At 42.4% G+C, this 26923-nt stretch overlaps 1 pseudogene; it reads right to left on the reverse strand.

The window, feature by feature from the left end:
- Nucleotides 1–1498: 1498 nt before the first annotated feature.
- LOC124273474 lies at nucleotides 1499–22058 on the reverse strand (annotated as a pseudogene).
- Nucleotides 22059–26923: the final 4865 nt, after the last annotated feature.

The raw sequence follows: 26923 nt of genomic DNA on the forward strand, positions 1-26923 counted from the left end.
ACGATACCAGTCGGCAATGTGGCTTGTGAAAGGTCTTTCGATCTCCTCTCTTCGAGGCACAAGGTGTGAACAATGAGCACAGAACATCTAACTGGTCTGGCTATGCTGCACACACACAGAAGTACACATTTGATACCAAGTCCATGCACTATCTACTCTAGGAAGACAGACTGGAGGAAATTCAAATACAGCTAAAAGTGTATAGTGAAGACAAAATCATTTTTGATATTACCTTGGAACTGCAAATGTACGTGTTAATTTCATGGATGATTATAAATATAGCAATCTTTCTGACTGACTTATCTTGTTCAGGTGCAATGAGTAAACTGAGTGAGTGAGTAAAAATGGACAAACCTGAAGATATCATGTATATGATGTAAATGTCACGTGCAATTTCTGGACTCTCAACTGAATTAAATAATACAACTATTTTATATTGATTCTTAATCTGAACAACTTATTTCTGGTGTTCCCCCCGCCGTGATACTGCTGGATTATTGCTAAAAGCAGCGTAAAACCAAACTCACTCACTCACTCTGAACAAAACAGTTGTTTTGCATATATACAGATACATGTATGTCGAAACATATTTTAAAAGTATAGTTCAGAACATTATGTACAGATGCTACAATTTTGAACAAGGAAACTTTATTAAAAATAACACGAAAAAAAATGGTCAAACATAGCAGGGAAAAAACTTTGATACAAAATTGGAAATTACATAAATGGAGCCATTTTACCTTCAGAATTGCATTTGAGAACGCGGGAATTATAAAGACAGGGTAAATCCGAAATAGACACCCCGGAGATTTTTCTTGCAATTAAAATGATTTTGTTAAGATAAGATTCGCTTTTGATATCAAGAGGACCATACCATTGATTGAAAAAGTTAAAGTAAAACAAAACAACGATAAATCAACAGCATCCACTTTTTGCTCACGTTAAAAGATCTCAGTTTGCGCATAAAATACACTCCTTACTGGCATTTCTTAAAAATATAATCAGTGTTTGGACCCCACTGTAGTTTATTGTCAATAATAGTGCCAAGATATTTGAACTGTGCTACAATTTCGACAGTTTCGGAATTCACTCTTGATTTCAACAAGCATAGTGCTTCTAAAATCCACGATGAGTTCCTTTGTTTTCGCAACATTTAATTGCAGGTAGTTGTCGTCACACCCGTGTACAGAATCCTTTACGTCGTTTCTGTAATACGCTTCTGTCCCTTTGATCAAACCGACCAAAGCCGCATCATCAGCAAATTTGACTGTCGGACAATCAGGGTTGCGGCTTACACAAACGTTAGTATATAGAATGAAAAGCACAGGTGAGATGACACAGCCCTGAGGTGCTCCAGTATTAGTGTACATTGTTGATGAGTTTGTCTGATTCATGTCAGGCAAACTCATCAACAATGTACACTATATCAATATATATTGATATAAAAATAATAAAAAATACATATAAATACTTGAACACAAATAAATACGACACATGATTATAGTTTCATGTTTATTCAGAACTAACGTCTAAGCTGAGCCACCGGATGTCTGTTCTGGGTGAAGTTTTCTAACGACAAGAGACTTGAGACCTGAAATAACAAACATTTCATTCTCAGTTGATTTATTAAATATTTCTATTTTTCATACTTTCATTCACTCATTTTTTACCCATATTCATGCAAATATTTTAACTTTTTCATAACTTATCAAACGTGCATTTTCAAATAGGATTATATGTGGTATGCAAAGATATGGCAGACGGGATTAGCGCAGTTCAGAAACAGTGTATATGCTAAAACATCAACTTCTGTATACATGAGTCACAATAAGCATCCAAGGCAGTGTGCGTAATAGTTTCCAAATTGTGCTAACCAGTCGGGTTAGCTATGCCTGAAAGTTACTAGCCCACAAAATAATTGGCCCCAAATTTAATGTAGAAACAAAGCAAAAGATTACAAAAAAATAACATTAAAAACAAATATATATATTTACGAAATTTACTAGGTATTCTATGTATTCTTAACCAAAAGTCCCTGCCACACCAGACCGGTAAACCTGATATAACGCATACAAACTAATGAGGAAGTTCCACTTTCATGTCCAAATGATTCTGCAAAAAACTACTCAAAGTATAATTTGTTTTCAATTTGGACAGCATAGTGTGGGTTGTGCAATAAACAGACACCCCCGCACCCACGCTGCTTAGACCAAAAACACAAGAAACAATATCACCTAAATAACTCCAAATCAAAAGAAACAAATACAATAGAAAACATATAAACAACATAAAACGATCTATACCCCTAAAATAAAACAAACAAACAAAACAAAACCGAACAAACAAGAAAAAGAACCAAAAAACCCCCCACAACCCAAACAAACCTAAAGAGAAACAAATTCCCTCCACAACCCCATCTCCATATAAACATCCACAAACAACTAACAAACAAAAGAGCAGAACAAAATCTAAATAAAAAGGAAAGTTACATAATCATTTATATCCTGTACCTACAAACAAAGGTGCCGCTAAAATAGTGTAAACAAAAGTGACCTGAGCTACCATTCGTTCACTTGAACCGTGGATCCCACACAATATTTAGAAAATGTGAACAAGTACTTTGCAAATTTAATCAAAACCTACTCTTCCCTTTTTGTAACTATCTCAATTCGCTTCCTTTTCAAACTATAATCATGTGGAGTTATTAATCTACGTCACTCGCTTTAGTACACTGATTAGAACATCGCGCCAAAGAGAAAAGAGTGACTGGTCTGGAATGGAACAATATTGTCTTTTCCTTTGCCTACGGTTTAATGAAGACTCGTATGCTATGGTGAAAGACAGTACTTGTCTGTCTTAATCTTCCCTCGAGTATTTGTGTCACGCACCTGCAATAGCTGCCTGGAAGCCGGCGTTGTAGTCACAGGCTACCCTCGTTGTTGACGTAGTTGGAACGGTCGTCCTTGTAGCGTCGTCACCGCTATCGGGTCCTCCTACCAGAGCTCCGAACAAGGTATGGACATTTGGTTTATGGCTGGACATGACGAACGGACCACAGGGAGCGGGTGCCCATGGACAGGAGCTGTGTGGAGAGGACTTAGTTACAATGATGTGTGTTGTTTAAACCAAGCAGGAGAGTCTTTATAACAATATACAAAGGCCTCTCAAGCCTACACTTTATTGATATGACTTTTTAAAAAAAGAGTTTAAACTATACAGCACTAAAAGTATACGTACACAAATCAGGCGAGGTATGTGAAGAGAGTTGCTGTCAGGTTTGCAACATTATCTACCAACATAGCGACGACTACCAAATTTTGTAGATTTCGTCGTAGAATGTCATCAAACTAAGAAACATGTCAAAGACCTACTTATATACTCAGTCTTGCAGTTTCAAAGATGAAGATGCACGGCGGAAGTGCAAAGGAATGAAAATGTTATGGCTGTTGTAGGGGTTAGAACGTGTTCCATGTATACTTTGTTGAGTATTGCCTTTACAGTTAAAAAACTGTGGAAGTTAAACGCAGGTGATGGCTCTGCGACTCACAAATTATAACTTGAAATTAAACTAACTAGGTATCAATGGTTCACTGGCTGAGAATATATATTTGTAACCATTATATCAATTGTTATTTCTACTTTGTTAAATATACTCGTGTTCTTTGAGACATATGTTACCACAGTTCCATCCAAGACAGAATAAATGATTTTAACAATCTGACCAAGACATTCCTTTCCCCGTAGGGAAACTACCACCTACCTGGATCTGTGATGGGGACTGTGTGGAAAGTCAGTGTTTCCAAATCCGATGAGGTAGCTGAAGCCGGTGTCACCGAGAGCGTAATGGATCTGAGAAACAGCCCACTTCCGGTACTCATCGGGATAAAGACCTTCGTCGGCTGCCATCAACGCGATCAGGACCATATTGGCTGTAAAGATATTGCAAAGATTTATGTGCAATGATACGGTTTGTCATCTCTCTGACATACACCATTCAGTAGATAACATATCCGTTCCCTATATGAAACCGAAATATCACATACTAAATTCATAAAGCTCTGGTCCTTCCTGTCGCTGCTTCATTTCGGCCTGCCATCCTTCCACGTCTGGGTCATACGGTCCACTGTTTGACATCATGGGTATGACATGCATCAACCAAGTCACTAAGCCTGACAAACAAATTGATTTAGTTGCCTCGTACGACAAGCAAAGGTCCCACAGGTTTGAGGTATCCTGGGACATCGTTTCCAGGACCTGAATGTCTAAGGACAGTTGACATGGAATGGTAGTTGTTGGACTCGAGGCTCGATAACTGGGAAAGTTATAAGAAGCATTCTGGAACCGAACTCACACAGCCGCGCTCCAGAAAGTGTACTTTTGTAACTAGCACTGCTAAAGATAATGTCCAGGGCTCGACCCAGCACTGTACTAAGTGGGAACTGCACAATTGTTTAGTTCAAGATGTCAGTTTTACAGTTTTCTGACGGTTCTCAAATGAACCAGTAATGGTAGACGTCATACGCCACGTACGCTCTGACAGTCATGGTTCTCCTCCCTAACAAGTCTTCAGAACCTCAACCAAGCCATCTAATCATTCACACGATCATCATTCACCTTGTTATACAAGTGACAACAGTCATGTGTCTAGGACATTTAGTTCAGTTCACACCTGTCCCAAACTAAGGCACGACAAGACGACTCTGTGCAGTGGACTACGGTCTCACCAAAGGGTCTTAACTACGGTAAGTGGGAAATGCCTCGACTAATCTACTTGACTTACAGACGTATCTGAGTGATCCCCACTGAAGACGCCATGCCAAGCCCATGGGTGTGTACTTGATGACCTGTCCAGGGAACCAGTAGTGCTGGAAGGTATCCTCAATGTCCTGCTTGTATTTGTCGTCTCCCAGAAACTTGTAGAACAGCAACTGAAAACACCCGATGACCGGGAAGTGCATCTTAAAACAGGAATTTACCCAACATGACACGTCCTGTTCTTTGCACACCTTGCTTACTGGCACGCTTGCTTTTAATGAAAAATCTGTAAATGGCGGATAGGGAAGGTCAAACCGGTGTCATCACATATGTTTAGAGTTATCTTATGATTTCTATTACTTTTTACATCTTACGTACTCGGGAATCTGTTTCGCGATTACTATCTGGCTTTGAAGATTAGAATGACTGGAAACTGGAAACCCTGTCATACAAGCTTTTACACTGAACAGAACTTTTCTATCGCCCCACTTTTATTATAGAAATGTTTAATGCATCACCTACCAAAATGTCCAATGCAATTTCCTACTTTACTTAGTACCAGACGTTCTCATATTGTCTCCAGCCATCCATTTTGGTGGAAGCCACTGTGGCTGAGAGGGTAAGATCAGCTTGTGTGCTGGTGTTTAGGTGCCTTCTTCTGAGAGTATGAGTTCAAATCCCGGTTGGGACCCAACCCAAGAGGCGTACTAGAATCTGTACTATACTGATAAAGCGGTATCCTAAACATCACCCTGTCAGTCTCTGTACCAACTTGAGTCTGTTTCATTAGAAGATATGGAATCTAAAGAACATATGAATTGCTTGGAGTCGCACCTGATTGGCTGCCTGTTTGTCATCCCAAGACATCCCCCAGCATGCCCCATTCTGGTAGAACTCTTTGGCGTCAGTGAGGTACTTGCTGTTGTTGGTGGCCATGTACATCCACAGGCCGGCCCAGGCATGCTCGTCTGTGGTGTTGGTAGATCTGACATATAATCATAACATCACAGGTCCACATAATAATGAGGCAAGAAATACTTCACTGGAGGAAAACATATCCTTTACAGTGTAAAGATGGGTCTGGGCTTAAGTATGTCACAATTACCTCAATTGCTCAGCCTTGTAAAAACATTTACTTTAATGCAACTTTGAGTCATTGAATGTTTTAAAGCAATCATCTTAAATGTGCGGCTTACTGATACAATTCAGTATCAGATCCTACCCTACTGCTTAGTCCAAACTGGTGAGTGAGTGAGTTTGTTTTTACGCCGATTTTAGTAATATTCCAGCAATTTCCAGCGGGGAACAGATCGTACCAATGTGGGGAATCAAAACCGGGTCTTCTATCGGCCCCAGTAAAAAATAACTAGATTTAACACTGAAGTGTTTGTCGCCATAGGCCACTGGTCACGAACCTCCTTATCCCACCTTGTATTCAAGATATACTCACGGGTAGAAACTAGAGGCAGCTCCGACGCTTGAACTGTACTTCCCCTTGTGTTTCATGGCGAAGTTGTACAGATCTGTGGCGTGACTCAGCAGCTTCTGGGAGTAGGCGGGGTCTGTGGAAAGAGTGGGATGATTTCAGGCCATACCCTCCTAATACATTTGTAAAAGGCATGGACGAAACAACTGGTGTTAGATGTTGTCTGTGTTGTCTCATACAGAAGTGAAATTGGATTTATTACTCCAAACAGTCGTCTAGTCTGGACATCAGCTGGGAATGCCACATGGTGTCATTCAATAAACTGACCTCTCGTCTTGAAGGCGATCGATCCAGCAGCCATTGCGTGGCAGGTTTCCCCAGCTACATCACTTCCGGGATTGCTGGCGTCGATCTTGTAGGACGGTCTTGCCATGGTCATATCTTCAGGCCTTCCCCAGAAGTTGTGGTCTGTGTTGCCGTCGCCAACCTGAAGATTACAGCATTAGGGCGGAATATTGACAGCGATTTGCTGTAAATCTCATCAGCAATTGAGGGAATACCTAACAAACCCAGGACCAGATATCCCACATGTATTACATCTTCTTTGACATATTCAATATCGTCATAGGTTTGTCACTCGGGCTGCGTAGTATTACTAGTTTATTGATTGTCGTACGACGTATCGGACTAAACTACGTAGTTCATTGCTTGCAATCGTCCAGAGACAACGTCGAAAAATCTTTCAATTGGATACATACTGTATCTGAACTACTATATGTTCATACTATTTGTTCGCTTTCCGTCATTATGCATTAAAACCACGTTTAATGTCATTGTATAAGAACAGTTGTGGGTTTTCAGCAGTGTATACACACTATGTGTAGCATTGTACCCTTCAAGGCAATCGTGCCTGGGCCATCGGCAATCAAACGTTCAAAGAATATTCCATCACCGGGCACATCTATCCTGGCCTAATGACACTGGCCTTTCCTACCACCTCCTTAAAACAAAAGCAGACCAGTCCTCCCACCTGCACATACAACTCCTCCTTCCCCGTGTGACACTTTAGGAGGTAGTCCAGGGCCCACTTGATACAGTCGTACATGTAGTCCAGCTGACCGGACGCCTCGTATGCATCTCTCCAGTGGATGAGACTCCAGGTGAGGATGGTGGTGCTGAAGGCCATGGGGAAGTTGAACTTGACGTGGTCGCCGGCTGTCAATAACAGGCGCTATTTAAAGGGAGACAACTCATGGACAAACGCGCAAAGGCAGCCTTTAGCTAAATCGCTTATCCAAAACATATTTTGTCCAGCAGAACAACAACATAAATTACACCGGGCTGAGGGTCGACTGAAGTTGGTTTATACTAACATTATGTTCCGCTGCTTACTGGCTTATGGTTATGGTTTAGCGCCATGAGCATGCTTACGAGCGTGGATTTGTGCGCACTATAAATAGGCAATATTATTATTATTATGTTTTACAGATTTAAGATAGTATGCAGCAGAGAGGGTTCGGGTGATCCTGGCACAGTCATGCTGGTTAGGCTCATCATCAGCTCAGGGCCCTTGCCCCCTCTACACTCAGCCCAGACAGCGAATGGGACTTCTCCCAGGAAACGCTGCCTAGTCGAACCCACCAAGAACTTTCCGGAGAATATGAAGGCTCCCCAACACTGCAGCCTTCTGCATTACCCAGAATGTCAGAAAGGCTGTACCTCCGGTGGAGAACTCGGGCACCTCCTGATCTGCGCCAAGAGATCAGGGAGGTACCAAACCAAGGGCACCGAGAACAATGGGGAGCCTGACGACAGTGTGTACTTTGGGATGCAAGCGAGACATTTCAAAGGCGAGGTCCGCATATTTATCATGCTTTTCCTTAATCTTGCCAATCACATTGGTGTCAAAAAGGGACAGAAAATTCAATGATATAAATAAATTCATTGGCTTTATCAAAAAGGACAAGATCAGGTTTGTTAGCTGGAATTCTTCTGAGGCTGTATATGGGCCTATTCCAGAGAAGTTTGAAAGCATCATTTTCCATGACGCCCTGGACATGTTCAGGGTCGTACCATGGATGGACCTCGGAGTCAAAGCCACAGGCATGTCGGAGACGGTAGTAAAAGCAACGAGCCATGCCATCATGTCGTTTAAGATATGCTGTTTGTGCCAAGGAAGGGCATCCACAGACAAGGTGTTGGACAGTCTCCTTGAATTCATTGCAAAGTCGACATTTCATATTGATATTTTCGTTAAGAATCACATTTAGGCGATTGCGAGTGGGAAGTGACTGGTCCTGAGCAGCAAAAAGAAAGCCCTCAGTTTCACATTTAAGACCAGCCGACTTCATCCAGGCGAAGGAGTTGGTGGGATTGCTGTTCTGTTCCACACACTGCATGTACACACGATGCAATGGCTTCTCAGAAAGCTTCTCCACAAAAGACCGACTCTGATTATTATTATTATTATTATTATTATGATGTTAATGTCCGATATTGAACGTTTGCTCGAGGCCGTAAACACAACCATAAGACAGTTGTGTCCTCATGGAACCCTATAAAGTGGGATAAGTCATGTGACTATACTCTTTAAGCGGCTCACTTACCGTCATACCATCCTCCAGTGAGGTCCTCCCCGTTAGCCCCCTTGTCCCCCAGGGCGGAGTCCCCCCTTCAGGGAATCCTGTTGGACGCCGGGAGTTTCCCGGATCTCTGAGCCTCGTAGAACAGGATGGACTTGTACAGGACATCGTCATAGTTGTACTTGGTGCCGTCCGCTGCATTAACGTAAAGGTGACAGTGCAGTATCTCCTTGGTGCACAGTATCATATTACAATGTCTTTGTACAATTACATTTGGCTCGGACGCTAGATCACCAGAACGCTGTATAACACGGTCACTGTAATGGTCATGGTAATGCTGGTGACCAATTACTGTTAATTGTCCCTGTTGTTCAAAATAAGTGACTGTGTAAGATGCATACGTGTAGTAAAAAATTCAAACGTAACTTGGCAACATCAATTGCACAGTCCCAAGTGATTCTTAATGTCATGTTGACACTAGAGGAACTACTTTTTATTACAGAACAACCTGATTCCTCCGTTATATTACATCATGAATCATTTAGTCATTTATCGCACTCGACCGTATAACTTTTAACCCGTGCAACATTTTGCAACGGTTTGCCACAAAATGCCGTGATGGCCTTATGAATATAAAGGAAGGCGTCCCTGAATGTCTCCATCCAACGCGGTTCGACTCGTGCAAACATCATTTTTATCAAACACTGGTTTGCTACAACACTTACTGGCTTCCTTGTACAAACACTGATGTCTTTACAATTCTGCACTAATTACACCAAGAAATGGAATTGGTGGTCGATAATGATCATCGACTGATCAAAGCCAGCAACAAATGGATTGATTTAGCCATTTCATGTGTACGTACACAAGCTGCTCATACGCGCGTACTGTCTCGGTACATATGACCAGAGGTTGCACACAAGTGGCGTACTGGTTCAGTGCACATGACCAGAGGTTGCACACACGTGGCCTACTGGTTCAGTGTGCATGACCAGAGGTTGCACACACGTGCCGACCTGGTTCAGTACGCATGACGAGAGGTTGCACACACGTGGCGTACTGGTTCAGTACGCATGACGAGAAGTTGCACACACGTGGCGTACTGGTTCAGTGCGGTACATATGACGAGAGGTTGCACACACGTGGCGTACTGGTTCAGTACGCATGACGAGAGGTTGCACACACGTGGCGTCCTGGTTCAGTACGCATGACGAGAGGTTGCACACACGTGGCGTACTGTCTCGGGACAAATGACGACAAGGGGGCCCACGAGTTACCCGTGCTTGTAGGGTATGAATTTGTCAACATTAGTGTACATGGTGTTGAAACATATACGACGATTGTATAGGTTAACACACAAAGAGTTTCGTGAACATCCAAAATATGTTCCAAATTCTGTAGTACTGTTTTGGACACATTTCCGAAATCATAAAACACATTAAATGCAAAGTCACAATGGCTATACCTGATATCAAAGGCGTGACAGAGTGAAATGTTATTTACTACAATCACATCCGGCTCAAATATTTAGCACAAAAATAATTCCTTATTTTGGTGATCAATTCGACGTTTGAGACAATCATAAAATTATGGAGTCACATCCATTGCGAAACAATTGACCAAAACGCTGTACTTTAAATGGACCAATAGTTGATGAAGGAAGCTGTATCTCCCGGGAAATATTATGTTATCTCACCCACGAAGTGATTGGTATTGGATAATCAGTCGATTTGTATCAAGTTCATGGAGTTCGAGGTAACAGGGCGTAACGGCCTGTACTCACTGTTTCTTCTCTTGGCCACGCCGTTCTTGTCTACCCCCATGTTAAAGAATGTGGCAGTGCCCGTCACCTTGTCGGAGCCCTGGTGGTTTCCGAAGAAGCGGAGTTTCAAGGTTGTCCCTTTGTCGTAGAACTCGCTGTCCATCATGTTAATGAGCACCCACGTCTTCCCGTCAGCTGACTGCTTGAAGACTCGAGCATGTTGGAGCTGGAGCAGAGACCCACAGACGAAACATGGGACAGTTTTCATTGAAATATATCAATATGTCGACAAATATACAGTAAGCATGAAGATGGGAAGTAAAACTAATGCTTGATATTATCTTTAACATAACTGTTCAATATCATTATGCAAATACGTACTCTTAACATACTACTTGTTTGTTATAATTTTGACAAGATCATTGAAGGTGCCGATGGATTCGGCCACAAATGAGATATTTCAGCTGATCTGAAAATATACTGAGGGAGACAAATAAGGAAAAACCATATTCATCCAATTTCACTCACGATGCAATAGAAATATTGCAAAGAAACCTGGAGGAGAACAACGGAAGACTTTGTGTGCTCCCTTAGTTGTTTCTCTCAGTATATTTTGCATATTACGATTGCGATATATTCGACACATCCATATAAGGATCAGTTCATGAGTGAGTGAGTCAGTTTAGTTTTACGCCACACTCAGCAATATTCCTATATACCTCAGCTATATGGTGCGGTCTGTAAATAATCGAGTCTGGACCAGACAATCCAGTGATCAACAGCATGAGAATGGATATACGCAATTGGGATTTGTCGCCTCTTACGAGAAGCATGGGTTACTGAAGATCAGTTCCATCCCGGATCTTCACGAGTTTTGATCAGTTCATGAAGACAGAACATATGTGACAATAGAGTGTCCAGGCTGGCCAGAGTCTATTTGTGCAGATATATGGGTGGTAACTAAGGGGGAAGCTTACATCCAGCTTGGTGACGGGTATGTTGAACCTGACGACGGCCTCCCACCCCTCTACGTCCTGGGTGAGGGGGAAGTCGAACTCGGCCTCGAACCTGTTCCCCCAGTCATTGGCTACCTTCAGGACGGCATTGATGGACTCTCCCCCGGCCGGGGCAGTCACTGAAACAAAGCGAGTGAGTGAGTGAGTGAGAGGGTGGTTGAGCGGTTGTGCGGTTGAGTGGATGAGTGGGTGAGTGGGTGAGTCGGTCAGAAAACAATACGAGCATGGTGAAGGCGGTAATAAAAGGAATAAAACAGCTCGTTCTTATATAGTGCCAAATGAACTGAAGGATGTTCATCTAAACAAGGGTTTAGATACACTCATAAACTGGAAACTTCTATATACTCACCTGGGAACAATAGAGTCAGTGAGCGGGGGACCGATGAATGGATCTTGCTAAATGTTTGTCCGCATTTCCGAAGTCAATTGTAGGTATCATGTTCTATTTATTTGGCGTATAGGTAACAGTATCCATTATGTAATAAACAGAACCACCACATGATCATAAAACAGTGAACACATGTTTATGCCCGTACCCCCCAGGGCACCATCAATGTGTCTGTATACAGAGTGGACGGTGCTTCGACAGCAGAATCTCGCGCCTTGGCCTGTGACAGTGAATGCTACGCTACGCCATCGTCAGCGTTGCTCCTGAGATTCTTGCCATTAACATATCTGGTCTTATACATAGTTCAAAGTTACCTTATCGCTTTTATTAGTTTCAACAAAATCAGTAGACACATTATCGAGTTCAGGACTATATTTTGATTACCTGATTGACTAGTGTTACATACCGCATAGCAACAGTACTTCTAGATTAAGTTATGTTAGCCGTTAGACGATAAATAGTAACTGTGTTGATGGCGGATACTGCAGGGCTTTCTTACGGTGTTCGTGATCACCCAGTCAGTGGTCAATTCATGTCCCTCGGATTTTCAGTGTTCGGTTCATGCACTATCTTACACATACTGAATGCCCAGGACACGCCCCAAGTAATGCATTGATAACAGGTTGAACACGTGGCTGAACTGTCAGCAAAGGTATGGTGCTGACAAACCTAAAAATATATCTGAGATTCTGTTTACCGAAAGAAACTACCCTAGAAAAAGTGAAAGCCATATTGAATAGTCGTACCGAAGAAAACCCTTTCATTACCTGTGCTTCACTCGTGAAAGGGTCTGCGAGTGGTTTGTATGTCCATTTCCCACTGAATGTCACGCTTGATATTTGTTGCAAAGATTTTCTATTAACATTTGTTTGGCATACGCAGAAAAACAGATCAATCGAAAACAAATTTTAAAAGCAACTGCTTGCATAGATTCGGTTGTCATCTGCCGTTGAAATTCCACTTCAATCTTAAGTTTCAAACGTTAAAGTAAGGATGTTACACATGTGGTTAGTGATGCGGCCATAGCTCTCCACGAAGCATTCCCTTATTAACTGAACGTTATAGATTTTATAAGAACTCAGCATGAATACAAATGTGTAGTGATGGAGCAGGTGAGGAGGATACATTATTTCTGTATTCGGTGGAGGCTGTTACTCTCAGACAAAACATCCAAACATCACACAGAACTTGAGTGTTCGTATACCTTCGAGACTCCCATCAATCCATTAGGGTAATTTCGAGCACCTGCTATACGAATGTATTCAAGTACTTACAAAGACTAAGTGTGATTGTCAATGACATGACGGTTTAAACGTCTTGAATTTAGTAACAGTCTATTAGGTCCATAGATGTATTTATAAACTTTCAGTGTTATTGACAGATGTGAAAGTACAGTTTACCTCAAGTTCTCTACTCGAGTTCTCTATCAGGTTCCAAGTTCAAACATAGTCTTTCAATGTATGTTGTGACTAACACCAGGGATTGTCAGTATATATAGTGCCCAACACAAGGGAATGTCAGTATATATAGTGCCCAACACAAGGGACTGTCAGTATATATAGTGCCCAACACAAGGGGCTGTCGGCTTGTGACTCAAGGCTCACTGATGGCCTTGAAAATCGTGTGCCTAAATAGTTCCATGCAGTTCGATGTATGACGTGTATAGGATATACATGTAGGGAACTCACATAACACGCCTGTGAGATCAGTGTTGGCAATGTATTCTTGCATTTCTGTAGTAACAAACAAAGGAACTACTTCTAAATATCAAGAGTGTGATTCCGACGAGTTTATAAATCATTATGAAACAGTTACGACAATAGGTGTTTCGTGAAAAGGTATGCGTATCCTGCTTGGTCACAATCACATGCACGGTAAGTCACCTGACACGGAACAAGTCCAAACACCATATTACGGCAGGGATCATTCGTGTCACTGATGCCTTAAAGAGATAACGGAAGACCTACCTATGTTAAAGCCTTCCTGTGTTGTTTGTGTGGTACCCTCGGTCGTGGGTGGAGTTCGTGTACCCGCTGCAACGAAAACACACGAAATGTTCTGAGTGACAATATGGCAAGGGTTTCAGACTGATGCAGTTCCACATCCTGAATCCAAGGCTGGAACTGAATATGCTTCTAGGTTTGTGAGCACAATCCTCATGGGTTCACCTCAGTGATACATCTGCATCCGCTTTCCTCCAACATCAAAGCATTGAAGTAACCGAAATACTCCCCATGGCGGCGCTAAACCCAGCTGACACTCACTACATGCAAGTTATTTGCAATATGTATTTGGAGATATAAAGCGTCTTTGTGAACGGAATGAGTGAGTGAGTGAGTGAGGGAGTATTGTTTTACACCACTTTTAGCAATATTCCAGCAATATCACGTAGTGGGACAACAGAAATGGGCTTCACACATTGTACCCATGTGGGGAATGAGCGAACGCTTTAACCACTAGGCTCTCTCACAGAACGGATCTGCATTAAAAGAGAATCAATATGTGTAAATATATGCCGAATTGTGATATGAGCCTTCTTTTAGAAAATGTCAAGTGTTCGGCAAGGTATCTGAAATGGTTGTGAAAGTTACTTGACATATGTGAAAACACTTTGACCAGATCTCCTTCCGTGACAAAAGCATGGTTAGGGTTGATGAAAGGAGGCCGATTTTGGGTGTTTCAGGATATTCATTGCTTATCGCGCTAGAAACGAATTGTGTTTGGTCCATGTTTAACAACCCGTCCGATAACCTGGTAACGACCTGTCTGATAACCTGGTAACGACCCGTCTGATAACCTCTGTAACAACCCGTCTGATAACCTGTAACAACCCGTCTAATAACCTCTGTAACAGCCCGTCTGATAACCTCTGTAACAGACCGTCTGATAACCTCTGTAACAACCCGTCTGATAACCTCTGTAACAACTCGTCTGATAACCTCTGTAACAGCCCGTCTCATAACCTCTGTAACAACCCGTCTGATAACCTCTGTAACAGCCCGTCTGATAACCTCTCTAACGACTCGTCTGAAAACCTCTGTAACGACCCATGTGATAACCTCTGTAACAACCCATGTGATAACCTGGTAACAACCCGTCTGATAACCTGGTAAAAACCCGTCTGATAACCTCTGTAACAACTCGTCTGATAACCTCTGTAACAGCCCGTCTCACAACCTCTGTAACAGCCCCTCTGATAACGTCTGTAACAGCCCGTCTGATAACCTCTGTAACAACCCGTCTGATAACCTCTGTAACAGACCGTCTGATAACCTCTGTAACAACCCGTCTGATAACCTCTGTAACAACTCGTCTGATAACCTCTGTAACAGCCCGTCTCATAACCTCTGTAACAACCCGTCTGATAACCTCTGTAACAGCCCGTCTGATAACCTCTGTAACAACCCGTCTGATAACCTCTGTAACAACCCGTCTGATAACCTCTGTAACAACCCGTGTGATAACCTGGTAACAACCCGTCTGATAACCTGGTAAAAACCCGTCTGATAACCTCTGTAACAGCCCGTCTGATAACCTCTGTTACAACCCGTCTGATAACCTGGTAACAGCCCGTCTGATAACCTCTGTAACAACCCGTCTGATAAACTGGTAACAACCCGTCTGATGACCTCTGTAACATCCCCTCTGATAACCTGGTAACAACCCCTCTGATAATCTCTGCAACAGCCCGTCTGATAACCTCTGTAACAGCCGTCTGATAACCTCTGTAACAGCCCGTCTGATAACCTCTGTAACAGCCCGTCTGATAATCTCTGTAACAGCCCGTCTGATAATCTATATTCCCAGTGTAGTTCATATCGTCTGATAATCTCTGTAACACCCCGTCTGATAATCTCTAACACCCCGTCTGATAACCTCTGTAACGGCCCGTTTGATAACCCTTATCCGAATGATAGTTATGAAGGTTGACATATAATGCAGCTAGTTCTTTTCACACACGTGGGCACCATGCCATCTGCACCTAATAGGGCGTACAACTGAAGAAATATGTGTGTATTGTTCCATTGCTGAAATCGAAATTCCGATGTGGTAAAGAAAAAGCCGAGTCATTCAGAAAGCTCGAACATGAGTGACTGAAGGATACAGACATCATTCACATGGACTGAGGGTTAAACTCCTTATAAGGGTTGTTATGTCGTCAAAGTAGTCCGATCCTAATGAGATTGGGTACTGATACTGATGGCGGTTACAATGTACGCGGTACTCACTGTATCCTGGAGGGAATGTGACCGTGGTAGATGGTGTGGTGGGCGTGGTCGTAGGTGGGCTGGTCGGTATCGGCGTGGTGGCATCGGGCATGTTTTCGATGGTGAGCGTGGCACTAGGCGTGATGTCACCTGTGCCGTGTCCAAGGAAGGTCACGCAGAGCTTGTCGCCGGCGTGTTCGTCCCCATTGAAGGGCTTGTTGACCAGCACGTACTCCTGGCCATCAGGGGTCTGGGACTCAATATCCGCCAGATAGATCTGCGGGCAGACCACCCAAGGTCATGAATACAATGAATTAATACCCTTTGGCGAGACAACGTATTGTCACAGGAAACAAGTTGGATTTTGAATGGTCTGTACGTTGACTGAGATATTTTGAGAATGGGCTCACTATGGTTTTGTACGGTGGCAATATTTCTTTCTATTACAGGCGAAAAAATCCAGATACTTTAAAAATTGAAATGAATACTGTGAGCCTTGATATGTTTTGTTGCTGTAGACATTTGATTGTTTTTCAAACGTAAGATCCTTACCCCAGTAGCCTGTTCAACAAGGCGTTAAACCTCACTGACTCACTCACTCACTGAAAGACCTTACCTCCAAGGATTTGAGTGGCTGGTCGAACTTTAGGTGTGCTTTCCAGGAAGTGACGTCAACAGTAAAAGGCATGCAAAAATCTCCCTGGAAACCTCCGCTCCAATGGTTACCTATAGTAACAGGAACGGTTGAGGACATGGAGGACCCAATAATGGCCCCCAATAAGAAGATGGCCAGCATTCTGGACCGTTCAGTCTGAAAGAAAGGAAGTTTGATTGAATATTAATTTGCGCATCAAATAAAATATTGATCCATCAATATCACACAAAGAATGGGATTCGCGCGTTGTACCCTTGTGAAAGTGAGACAACAGGTCTTCAAGGGCATAGCAATACATTATTTCACTGGACATTATGACCCAATATCATACACATGCGGTTTGGGCATAGCTTGACATTAGTGTCAAGAAACGAAAGTGATTAGATGTCTACAAATATAGGCACAGAGATGAGGGATGAGGGTGTTTTCGTTTGATAAATAGGATTCGGATGTGTTTTTTCCTTTCATATGTTATTTACGATACTTAGGTACCCTCATTAATATACTCAGCTTAAAAGTGTCAGTGTATGACGTAGCAAACACTACACAGTGAAACTAGCCATTTGTTATCCACAATCGAACCATGTTGTGTCGAACTTCGAGACAACATCAAAAGTGAGTTCTTTAATCTTGTTATGAGTGATGTAATCGTGATGTGCTTGTAATTTATGCTCGTTTGGATATATCTTTATTTCAAACCGTTCGTGACATCAAGGGAATATTTTGTGTAATTTGGATACTGGGGACTCCTAAATGAGTTCTACACACTCAGTAAACCAGATTCGAATATCCAAGGGACCAGGTTATGTATTCTCGAAACGTTCGTAGTCCTACGAACTTCGTAAGCCCATTCTTAACACATTGGCTACGAACAAAGTTAAGAATTCGCAGGGCTACGAATGTTTTGAGAATAAGGGCCCAGATGATTTCGAGACAACCGGGAATTAGACAAATCATCGTTCGACACAGCGAGGTTCTACAATAATGATCTACAGGAACGTTTACAGTAACACCGTGAAGGGCAGTGATGTGCTATATTTAGACTTGTACCTTTTTTAGTGAGAGTGCTGGAATGTACTAGAACCCTCCTCTGATACACAGAATATTTTAGATTGGGCCTTCTTGGAATTTCCAGTGTACTATATCTCCATATCATTATGATAAATATATCCCGTCGTATCGGAGGTGACGCCACCATCTCCATCTGGTCTACTTCCGGTTTCTTCAGTAAAATTGACTGGATGGCTATGTTTAGCGGCAACTGTCTCAGACGGAGCTCAGCCGTGGCGGATAACCCTGTAGTTGGTGTCACATCAGGAGATAACAGATCCTGGCTAAGCCATGGGGAATAACCCTGTAGTTGGTGTCACATCAGGAGATAACAGATCCTGGCTAAGCCGTGGGGATAACCCTGTAGTTGGTGTCACATCAGGAGATAACAGATCCTGGCTAAGCCATGGGGAATAACCCTGTAGTTGGTGTCACATCAGGAGATAACAGATCCTGGCTAAGCCGTGGGGGATAACCCTAAAGTTAGTATCATATCTGGAGATAACATACCCTGGCTAAGCCGTGGAGGATAACCCTAAAGTTAGTATCATATCTGGAGATAACATATCCTGGCTCAGCCGTGGCGGATAACCCTGTAGTTGGTGTCATATCAGGAGATAACATATCCTGGCTCAACGAGGATGAGTTTCTGAGCTTGAGCCAATAATCAGAATGTCAATGCCCATAACATTTTGTAAGAACCATACCTCAGGTAATGGGTAGACCTGAGTAGAATCAAGTTAGTATAGTCTTTCATATGGCAAAACTAGTGATTTTGTTGACTCCTCTCTCCGACAGTTTTAACGATCACCTGAACGTCTGATAACATTCTACATGTTATTATCGATCCTCTTTGTTTTCACTATAGAAAACCTGTGAAGCAAGTAAAACAAATGTCAAAGGATAATCGACTCTACAACAAACGAATCCGATGTATCCCTTATATCTGTACATGTTATTGTTATCTCTATAGTTTCCGTGACACTTTGGCAGTAAAGGTTCTGTCCCAGTTAGAAAATTGATGATAATGATTTGTAACAGGCATTTCTCAACACGAAAATCAACATGCTGAAAAACAATGTGGTCCGATAAAAAACATCTGATAAATAATGCCCCAAAAAACAGAGAGCGCAATTAATCTGATTGTGTGTATGTTTCAAGGTATATAAGTTTTTGTTGCTGTTGATTAATAAGAATTCCGTTCGATGTTCGTGAAGTGGTGCTGTTTTAGTGACAAGAAACACGGAGCATCATGAAGAACTATCGATTTGACAAAACAAACGGTAATACTATTAGGTTTTATTGATATTACGAGCGTTTTCGTTGTATTGATACAGACGGCAAGGAGTGTCACCATCCATAACCGTTTCAGCATAATCCAACAACTTCCAACTGACCTTAGTTCAAATGTGTTGATTGTTTCTCATTAAAGGAATTTGGCACAAGTTATCACAACTTAGATCTCGGCTCTCCCATAGATTTCTGTGTTTGTTTGTCTACAGTGTATACATCTTATATACATTCTACATAAGAAAGACAATTACATTAACGCTGCTTAAAACATCTTTAAAATTTGTATAACTTTATATGTGGGAATTGTCAGTTGAAATAATGTCAATAATTACATCACAAGAATCAAGATCAACATCTGTGAGGGCATCAGTTAGTTTCAGCTGATATTCAGTTGACTGAAACATTGATATGGATCTTCACAAAGGCAGCCACATCGTTTTAACCTCTTCTATGTAAATCTTAATTCAAAATCACCAGTCTTAATGCTGTATGTATTCTGTCAGTTTTCCCCGACCATGTAGGAGGAAACCTAAACATCTATCTTTTGTTAACCTCGGGGAACGTTTTCAAAAGTTTGTGTTCATGTATTATAACTTATAACTTCCAATTAACATTCTGGGGGTTGGATGGCTGGGATTATAACATTCTGGGGGTCGGAGGGTTGGGATTATAACATTCTGGGGGTTGGAGGGCTGGGATTGTGTATTGACACCAGACCTTTTTGAACATGTGCAAAACCAGACATTTTCAAAATTAAAAATACGAGCCCAAACATATTATTTAGGAAGAACATCATTTACAAATGTATTTTCTTTTATGAAAACAGTCTCTCGACAGTCTTATGCGCAAAAACCTTTTTGAAGTACGTAAAAAATGGTTGTCCCCACAAAATGCCTTCAAGGACTGAGACTAGTTGAAATCTTAATGGGATCACAAGAAACAACTGTCTAAACACGACCTGGAATCACGGTAATCAACCCAAGCTCACCAGATATACTCGTCATGAAAAATAACACGACTGCACAATTAATACTATTACTGTGTCAAAAAAGGAACTTCACAAAATGTAATTTGAAAAATAATGAATAATTTTTTTCTGATGATACATCTATGTATCCCAAATGGGATCCCTATCTTTCGACTCTCGAAAAACGTTAGCAAAACCCACTCAAACCCATCCATTCGTCGTGCAAATGATGTTGGTGCCAAATCAGGTTTTGCACGTGCAGTCGATCACGTGATCTTCGCATCGAAGTTTTCTTCATATGTACGTGTTTGCATTGGCCTCAAGAATTGAAAAAACACTTTAAAACCGCAGTTCTAACGGTACTTGAAATGCCACGATTGTCAAATGTGCAACGTGAACGTGCCGTTGGCATGTTGCAACCAGGAAGATCAGTTATTGACGTCGCAAGAACAATGGGATGCAGCCGTCGTACTGTGTATGACTTGCGAGGTCGTCTACAACAAACTGGCACCACTTCTGATCGCCCAAGGTCGGGTCGTCCACGTGTGACGTCACGAGCAGAAGACCTTCAAATCGTCCTACGTCACCTACGTGACAGATTTCAGCCGGCTACACGAACCAGGGCTGAGATGTTTAGAGGTCGACTGTCCTCACAGACCATTCGAAATCGGTTGCGGGCTGCCAATCTCCATTCTCGACGTCCATATGGTGGGCCAATATTGACGCCGTTTCATCAACGTCAACGTCTGCTGTGGGCCCAACGTCACCTCCGATGGACCCAGAGAGACTGGAATCGAGTCGTCTTTAGCGAAGAATCCAGGTTTACCCTGCGGACGGCAGGCATAGAGTCTGGAGACGACGTCGTGAACGGTATGCCCAATGTTGTGTGCAGGAAGTCGACAGATTCGGGGCGGAAGTTGCATGGTGTGGGGTGCTTTCTGTGGAACAACCGTTCCCGACTTCTGGTCATCCGTGGAAACCTCACAGCTGCTGCTTACCGCGACCAGGTGCTCACCCTGAACTCGTTCCTTTCATGGCGGCTCATGGCCCAGGTCTACAGTTCCAGCATGATAATGCTCGGCCGCATACCGCGATGTTGACACGAAATTTCCTTCAAAACGCTGTAATCAACGTCATGGACTGGCCATCGAGGTCCCCTGACCTTAATCAATAGAGCACGTTTGGGATGCACTTGGGAGAAGGCTTCGTGGTCTTAGGAACCAACCTCAGAATTTGCAGGAACTTGGCGCTGCCTTGCAAGAGCAATGGCGCAGAATCCCCAACCACGTGTTCACAAGCATCAGGCAGTCGATGAGGAGACGGTGTTTGGCAGTGGTGAATGCGCGGGGCGGCCATACACGATATTGAACTGAGAAATTTCGCATTTTATTCTTGTGACATTACATTCTGTATACCCATGTTTTGGAACGGCGGTGTAGCCTAATGGAACTGATTATGGCACTGTCAGTGTATCGAGTACATCACACAGATCTCAGCAATGAAATAATAACAATTTAACCATCTAACCATCTCTTGTTCTTTTTATTGTGCCCTGAAGAAAGAATGTGAAGTTTATCTTTTTGACTCAGTATAGTTTTCTTTGTTTCTTTGTCAATACTGCAGATATGTATCACGTACAAAACCAGGGCTGAGATGCCCAACACTAACACCCTTTCACCTAAAACCCCATGTATGATGACAATTACATATGTACATGTATATACCCCATGAAATCCCGATAGTGCCTTGTTTTGATACAACCAGAATCAGAGGGTATGTGAATCATGTAGTAGACGATAAAAGTAATCTTGACTTAGAGATTTAAGTAAAACGCTACACAGCAGTTAGGGTACCATTTGTTAACCAGGTTGAAAAGTTGGACCTTACCTCTCTAGACCAGGCAAATATACTGCGCTCCAGAGAAGACTTTCAGGAGATAACACCATATGTCCTCGTTCTCACTGGGCGCTTTTTTCAATTTTATCTCAACCTTGATATATACATTTAGCCTTGTATGAACGGGCAGGTGAACAGAGCATGATGGATATTAATGCTATTCCAACCAAGTATGTATTTGGGTTATAAACACTCATTTTAATATGTGCAGACTTTCCTAATTTGGTCATTGCACTTTTGAAAGTATTTTCCACACAGCTAATCTTGTACTCTGATCTTCTGAAGTCCTACACGTACAGTAACACTGGTTGTGTACCAAACTGTAGCAACAGAGTCGACTGAATCGAGCCTGGACATTATCTGGAGGTCATATATTTCCCTTTTTTATAGTCAACGTTCCTTTTGTTGAGCCAACAGTTCCAGCCTTTGTTGTCAACAACTGCTGAAGTGTTCCGAGACATACTGATATTGCTTGAAAAGTGTTTGTCAGAATTACAACGCACAAAGCTCAGTGAAGCTTTCAAAGCGTTTTAGGAAACATATGTTGGGCTGAATTACCCATTTGTTGCGAATAATTGTTTCCAGATACACCCACCCCTGGGAATAATTAACCCAATGCGCCAAGTGTCGTAAGAAACGATCGTGTAAGCGGGGGATCAGGGCCCATCTGCACAAAGCTGTCTGACCACTACGACCGCTTTAAAGCTATCTTTGAGTAGTGCTTCTAAGGGCACTGGTTAATGCATGTTTGTACTGAGCGGATTTTCAGTGATCGCTTGATGGTTTGTTGTTTAACGACGCTCAGACTTCTCCTGCTATATTCCGGCCGTCTGTAAATAGTCTGGACCAGACAATCCAGTGATTGGCATCATGAACATTGCTCTACACGTTTGGGATACGATGACATGTGTGAATAAAGCCAGCCACCCTTAGCTGGTAAGTCGCCTCTTATGACAAGCATGGGTTGCTGAAAAGCCAATTCTAACCCGGATCTTCACGGGTGTAACAAGCATGGGTTGCTGAAGATCAATTCTAGCCCGTTCCTCATGGGTGTAGACAAGCATGGGTTGCTGAAGATCAATTCTAGCCTTCTAGATCTTCACGCGTCTTGTTCATGCTATCAACCACCGGTTCACTTAGTCAAGGTTGACCTATCATACAGCCGGGATATGGATTAGTGTGACCTCACCAGGCACTCACGGTTTGGCTGTCAAGCATTGCGAAAACATCTTATGAAACATGTTTGGTACATTAAGTTTAGGTTCTTGAAGTGTTTTTGTTCTGTTGTCTGTGGTTGTTGTGAATAAACATCAATAACTTGCAAGCAATTAAAGCCTCAGCATGTGTTCTTAATGTCGAAACTTTAGTGCAGAACATCAGCTGGTTGCACATGCAGCCTTCTTAACAATATCTTACTGCCGAAGTCTGTTAAACCAATCAATCTTTGTTTTTTGGTAGTGGAGAACACAGGCACATTCTACACGAGCATCTGACTATGAGAGAGGTATCGACACAAGATAAACACATTACACATGGTTCTATCATACTACATGAGGTAGTAATGGCGGTCTATGTGGCACTGCATTCTGTACAAACATCGCTAGATCTTCGCAATGTGTCCAGAGTCACTGACTGACTGAGTTTGGTTTTACGCCGCTTTTAGCAATATTCCAGCAACATCGGCGGCGGGAACACCAGAAATGGGCTTCACACATTGTACCCATGTGGGGATTCAGAACCGGGTCTTCGGCGTGACGAGCCAACGCTTTAACCACTAAGCTACCCACCGCCCCTCCGGAGTATCAGACATCTACGTGTTAATACTGTGTAAAGTAATATCTGAATAGGTTTTGTTTAGAAAGGCACAAATATTTGGTATTACAAGACATAATCTATCAGCCCCAAGTTCTTTAATATATCTACCGTTTTCAATGCGAAGTCGAACGTAATTGTTCAAACGCAGCCCTGAAATTTGAAATAGTGAGTTCTTTGATATACAAATTTAAGTCAAAGGATAATGTGAAAGGACTGACTGACTGACTGAGTTTGCTTTTACGCCTCTTTTAGCAATATTCCAGCAATATCACGGCGGGGGACACCAGAAATGGGCTTCACTCATTGTACCCATGTGGGGATTCGAACCCGAGTCTTCGGCGGGACGAGCCAAAGCTTTAACCACTAGACTACCCCCACCGCCCCTAATGTGAAAGGAATGTTGGGAGTAAATATCAAGTTGCTTATAAATGTTGTTTACTGTACATTGCTATTCCGATAGTTACCTTATTCCCCTTCAAAAACTTTTATTTTGCAAACATTTGATCGCACGGGTAAGTAGAAGTTGGAACGTGTTAATGTATCGTATTCTTTGGCTGTGGTTGCTGCAATGACTCAAGACGTATTTCCCTATCATAAGAAAGAAGTGACAAATTACTTTCTGCATCTACACAGCGCCGGGCTGATACAGCCGTTAAAGAAACAACACTAACGCATCGAGTGCATTTTGTCCCAGACAATCACCGACACACGTGTGGTTACAATGTGCTACAAGTAGGTACAAATTTACCGTAATTCACATCATCGATTTTATTCCTTGTTTACATAACCCTCAACTAACAGGACGAGGCACATAGGACTGACAGAAGTGTTGTCAACGGCAACAAGCCTGAACACTGTGAAAACAAAAATAGTTGGAGTGTATTATTGAGACATAACGTCAAACCATTAAACGCTAAAGATTCAGGTCGTTTACACTCACGGCATCTTGTAGGGAGACGGATTGTTTCATTCAAACAGTCTGTTCACGGATACCAACGGTAGCTGTGTTTGGAACAAAACAAGGAGATATAAGTTTGATTTCAATATGGAAACAGACTTTCTGACTTTAATGTTTTGTCTTGCGAGTCTGATGTGTAAGTCAAGCAATGGCTCTTGCTTAGAGATCCTGAACATGGTCCCATCGTCTCTGTATAGCGGCAAGAAAGTGTCAGGAAGTGTGAAAATATCAAAGACTGTAGCCAACCTGGCAGACTGCAGTTCTCACTGTGTGCTCACAGGCTACAAGATTTCTTTCATCTTTGATCCCAACACCATGATGTGTACCTGCCACACGTTGCCGTTGTCGGCGTTGACGTTAATACCAGCAGCAGGAGCAGTGGCCTTTGGACATGACACACTTCCGACGGGTAAGGTACTTTAACAGAAAACAACATTAGGCTATGTGTTCGGGATTCTGAGTACAGATACCAGTAAGAATGGTATCTGTTTTAGTCGTCGTAATCCACAATAGCATCATATATTTCATATATTTTATCAACACTGAGAGCTGAAGGTTTTCCTGGTCATCTTCTGGGCTGTCCGTTTCCATCTTGAACCCATGCCCAGATCCAAACACCGGAAAATATAACAGTATCAGCATATATCGTTGTCACTGTCCGTGTAGCAGGGCGTGGTGCTAGACGTGACATTACGGAGTTAACCTCTTTGGTCATGTTGACAAGGCGTCCGACTTCGGTTTAGGTCCTTGGTTCGAATCCCAGCATGGGACTTTATGGCAGGCACATCCCCGTGGCTTGCTGTTGGGTGAACCCTTTTCAGCTAGATATACTCTCAAGACAGGTAGCTGAGCATCTCCATTTTATCACCAAAGGGACCATTTCATTTCAATGCCTGTAGAAACATGTTGCTTAGATTTTAGCTTATAAACATGTGTAAATTGTACTTAATACACGCAATGTGTTACGGGAGTGTTATACATTTGCCTCCTTTGTCTTCCAAAACCAGAAATGTTAAATCGGTGGAATATGTCAAATTGGAATATGGGTTCATTTCAGGATACTTCTTCTTTGGAATAGTGTCATTTTCAGTGAGGTGTAGTCACTGACTTTAGAACTCTGAAAATTTCAGGGCTATTCCTTTGATCCTTTGAGTTTTTGCAAGCTTTAAGTCCTTCTTCAAGAAAGAGGAGGTTATCCTTTTGGACCCCCTCAGCACAGTATCACAATCACATCTATCAAAACAGGTAGGGGACATTCTAGATGGCATACCTCTTGAAGAAAGCAAATTCTATAGCTATCAAAACAGTTTTAGGGGACATTCTACACTTGGTGATATTTCGGGAACCACGTTTTATGACTGTATGTGGGTTTGAAATGATTATTCTATTCTCAACCTGTTATTAATTTCGTGCAAACGTTCTTCATGATGTGCACATGAACATGGTCGGGATACAATCCGAACGTTACAGTGAAACGTGTCAGCGTATTGCTGACGGAAATTGTTTTAAACAAAATCAAACGTTCATGAGTATACTACGTCTGTCACGTCAGGAACGGCTGCGTGACATTGGCATGATGGTGGAATTTGGACCAAGACAGAGCATTGTGACAAACTCTTAACAAATTAAGAGACTACAATCACAGACGTAAAAGATAATTAACGTTAAATACGAAAGCCGATCTGGTCGACAAAGCGCGACAACTGGCGCACAAGACCGTGTCATCAGAACGACTGTGCATCCGTGGTCAAAGTGCCTCTCAGACTGGAGTGGACACACGACTTGTACACATCTACAGCCATGGAACCTGTACGCCCAATGTCCAAGTGTTTTCCCCCGAGTGTCGGGCCGTCACATTACTGCAATACGTTGGACCAATAGTTACGTTTTCGGATGAAGATTTACATTGGACTTCTTTGGCAGGGGTGTCACCCATCGAGTGTGATTTTGTATGTAACTATGAACATGAACACATTTTGCGTGGTGATGCTGCCCAATAGCTTGTCACAGTGCCGGACATGCGTCGCTCATCCCTCTATTACCGTCTTCGCCATGCTTGAAGGTATGGCCACTAATAAGTAGATTATCACAGAAAATGACAATTTAGAATTCCTTGGAATAGGCCTTGACACAGCCTGAGATGTATCCAAGC

Source organism: Haliotis rubra, unplaced genomic scaffold, assembly GCF_003918875.1.
Source record: "Haliotis rubra isolate DU_JTF1 unplaced genomic scaffold, ASM391887v1 Scf1807, whole genome shotgun sequence".
Classification (NCBI taxonomy): Eukaryota; Metazoa; Mollusca; class Gastropoda; order Lepetellida; family Haliotidae; genus Haliotis; species Haliotis rubra.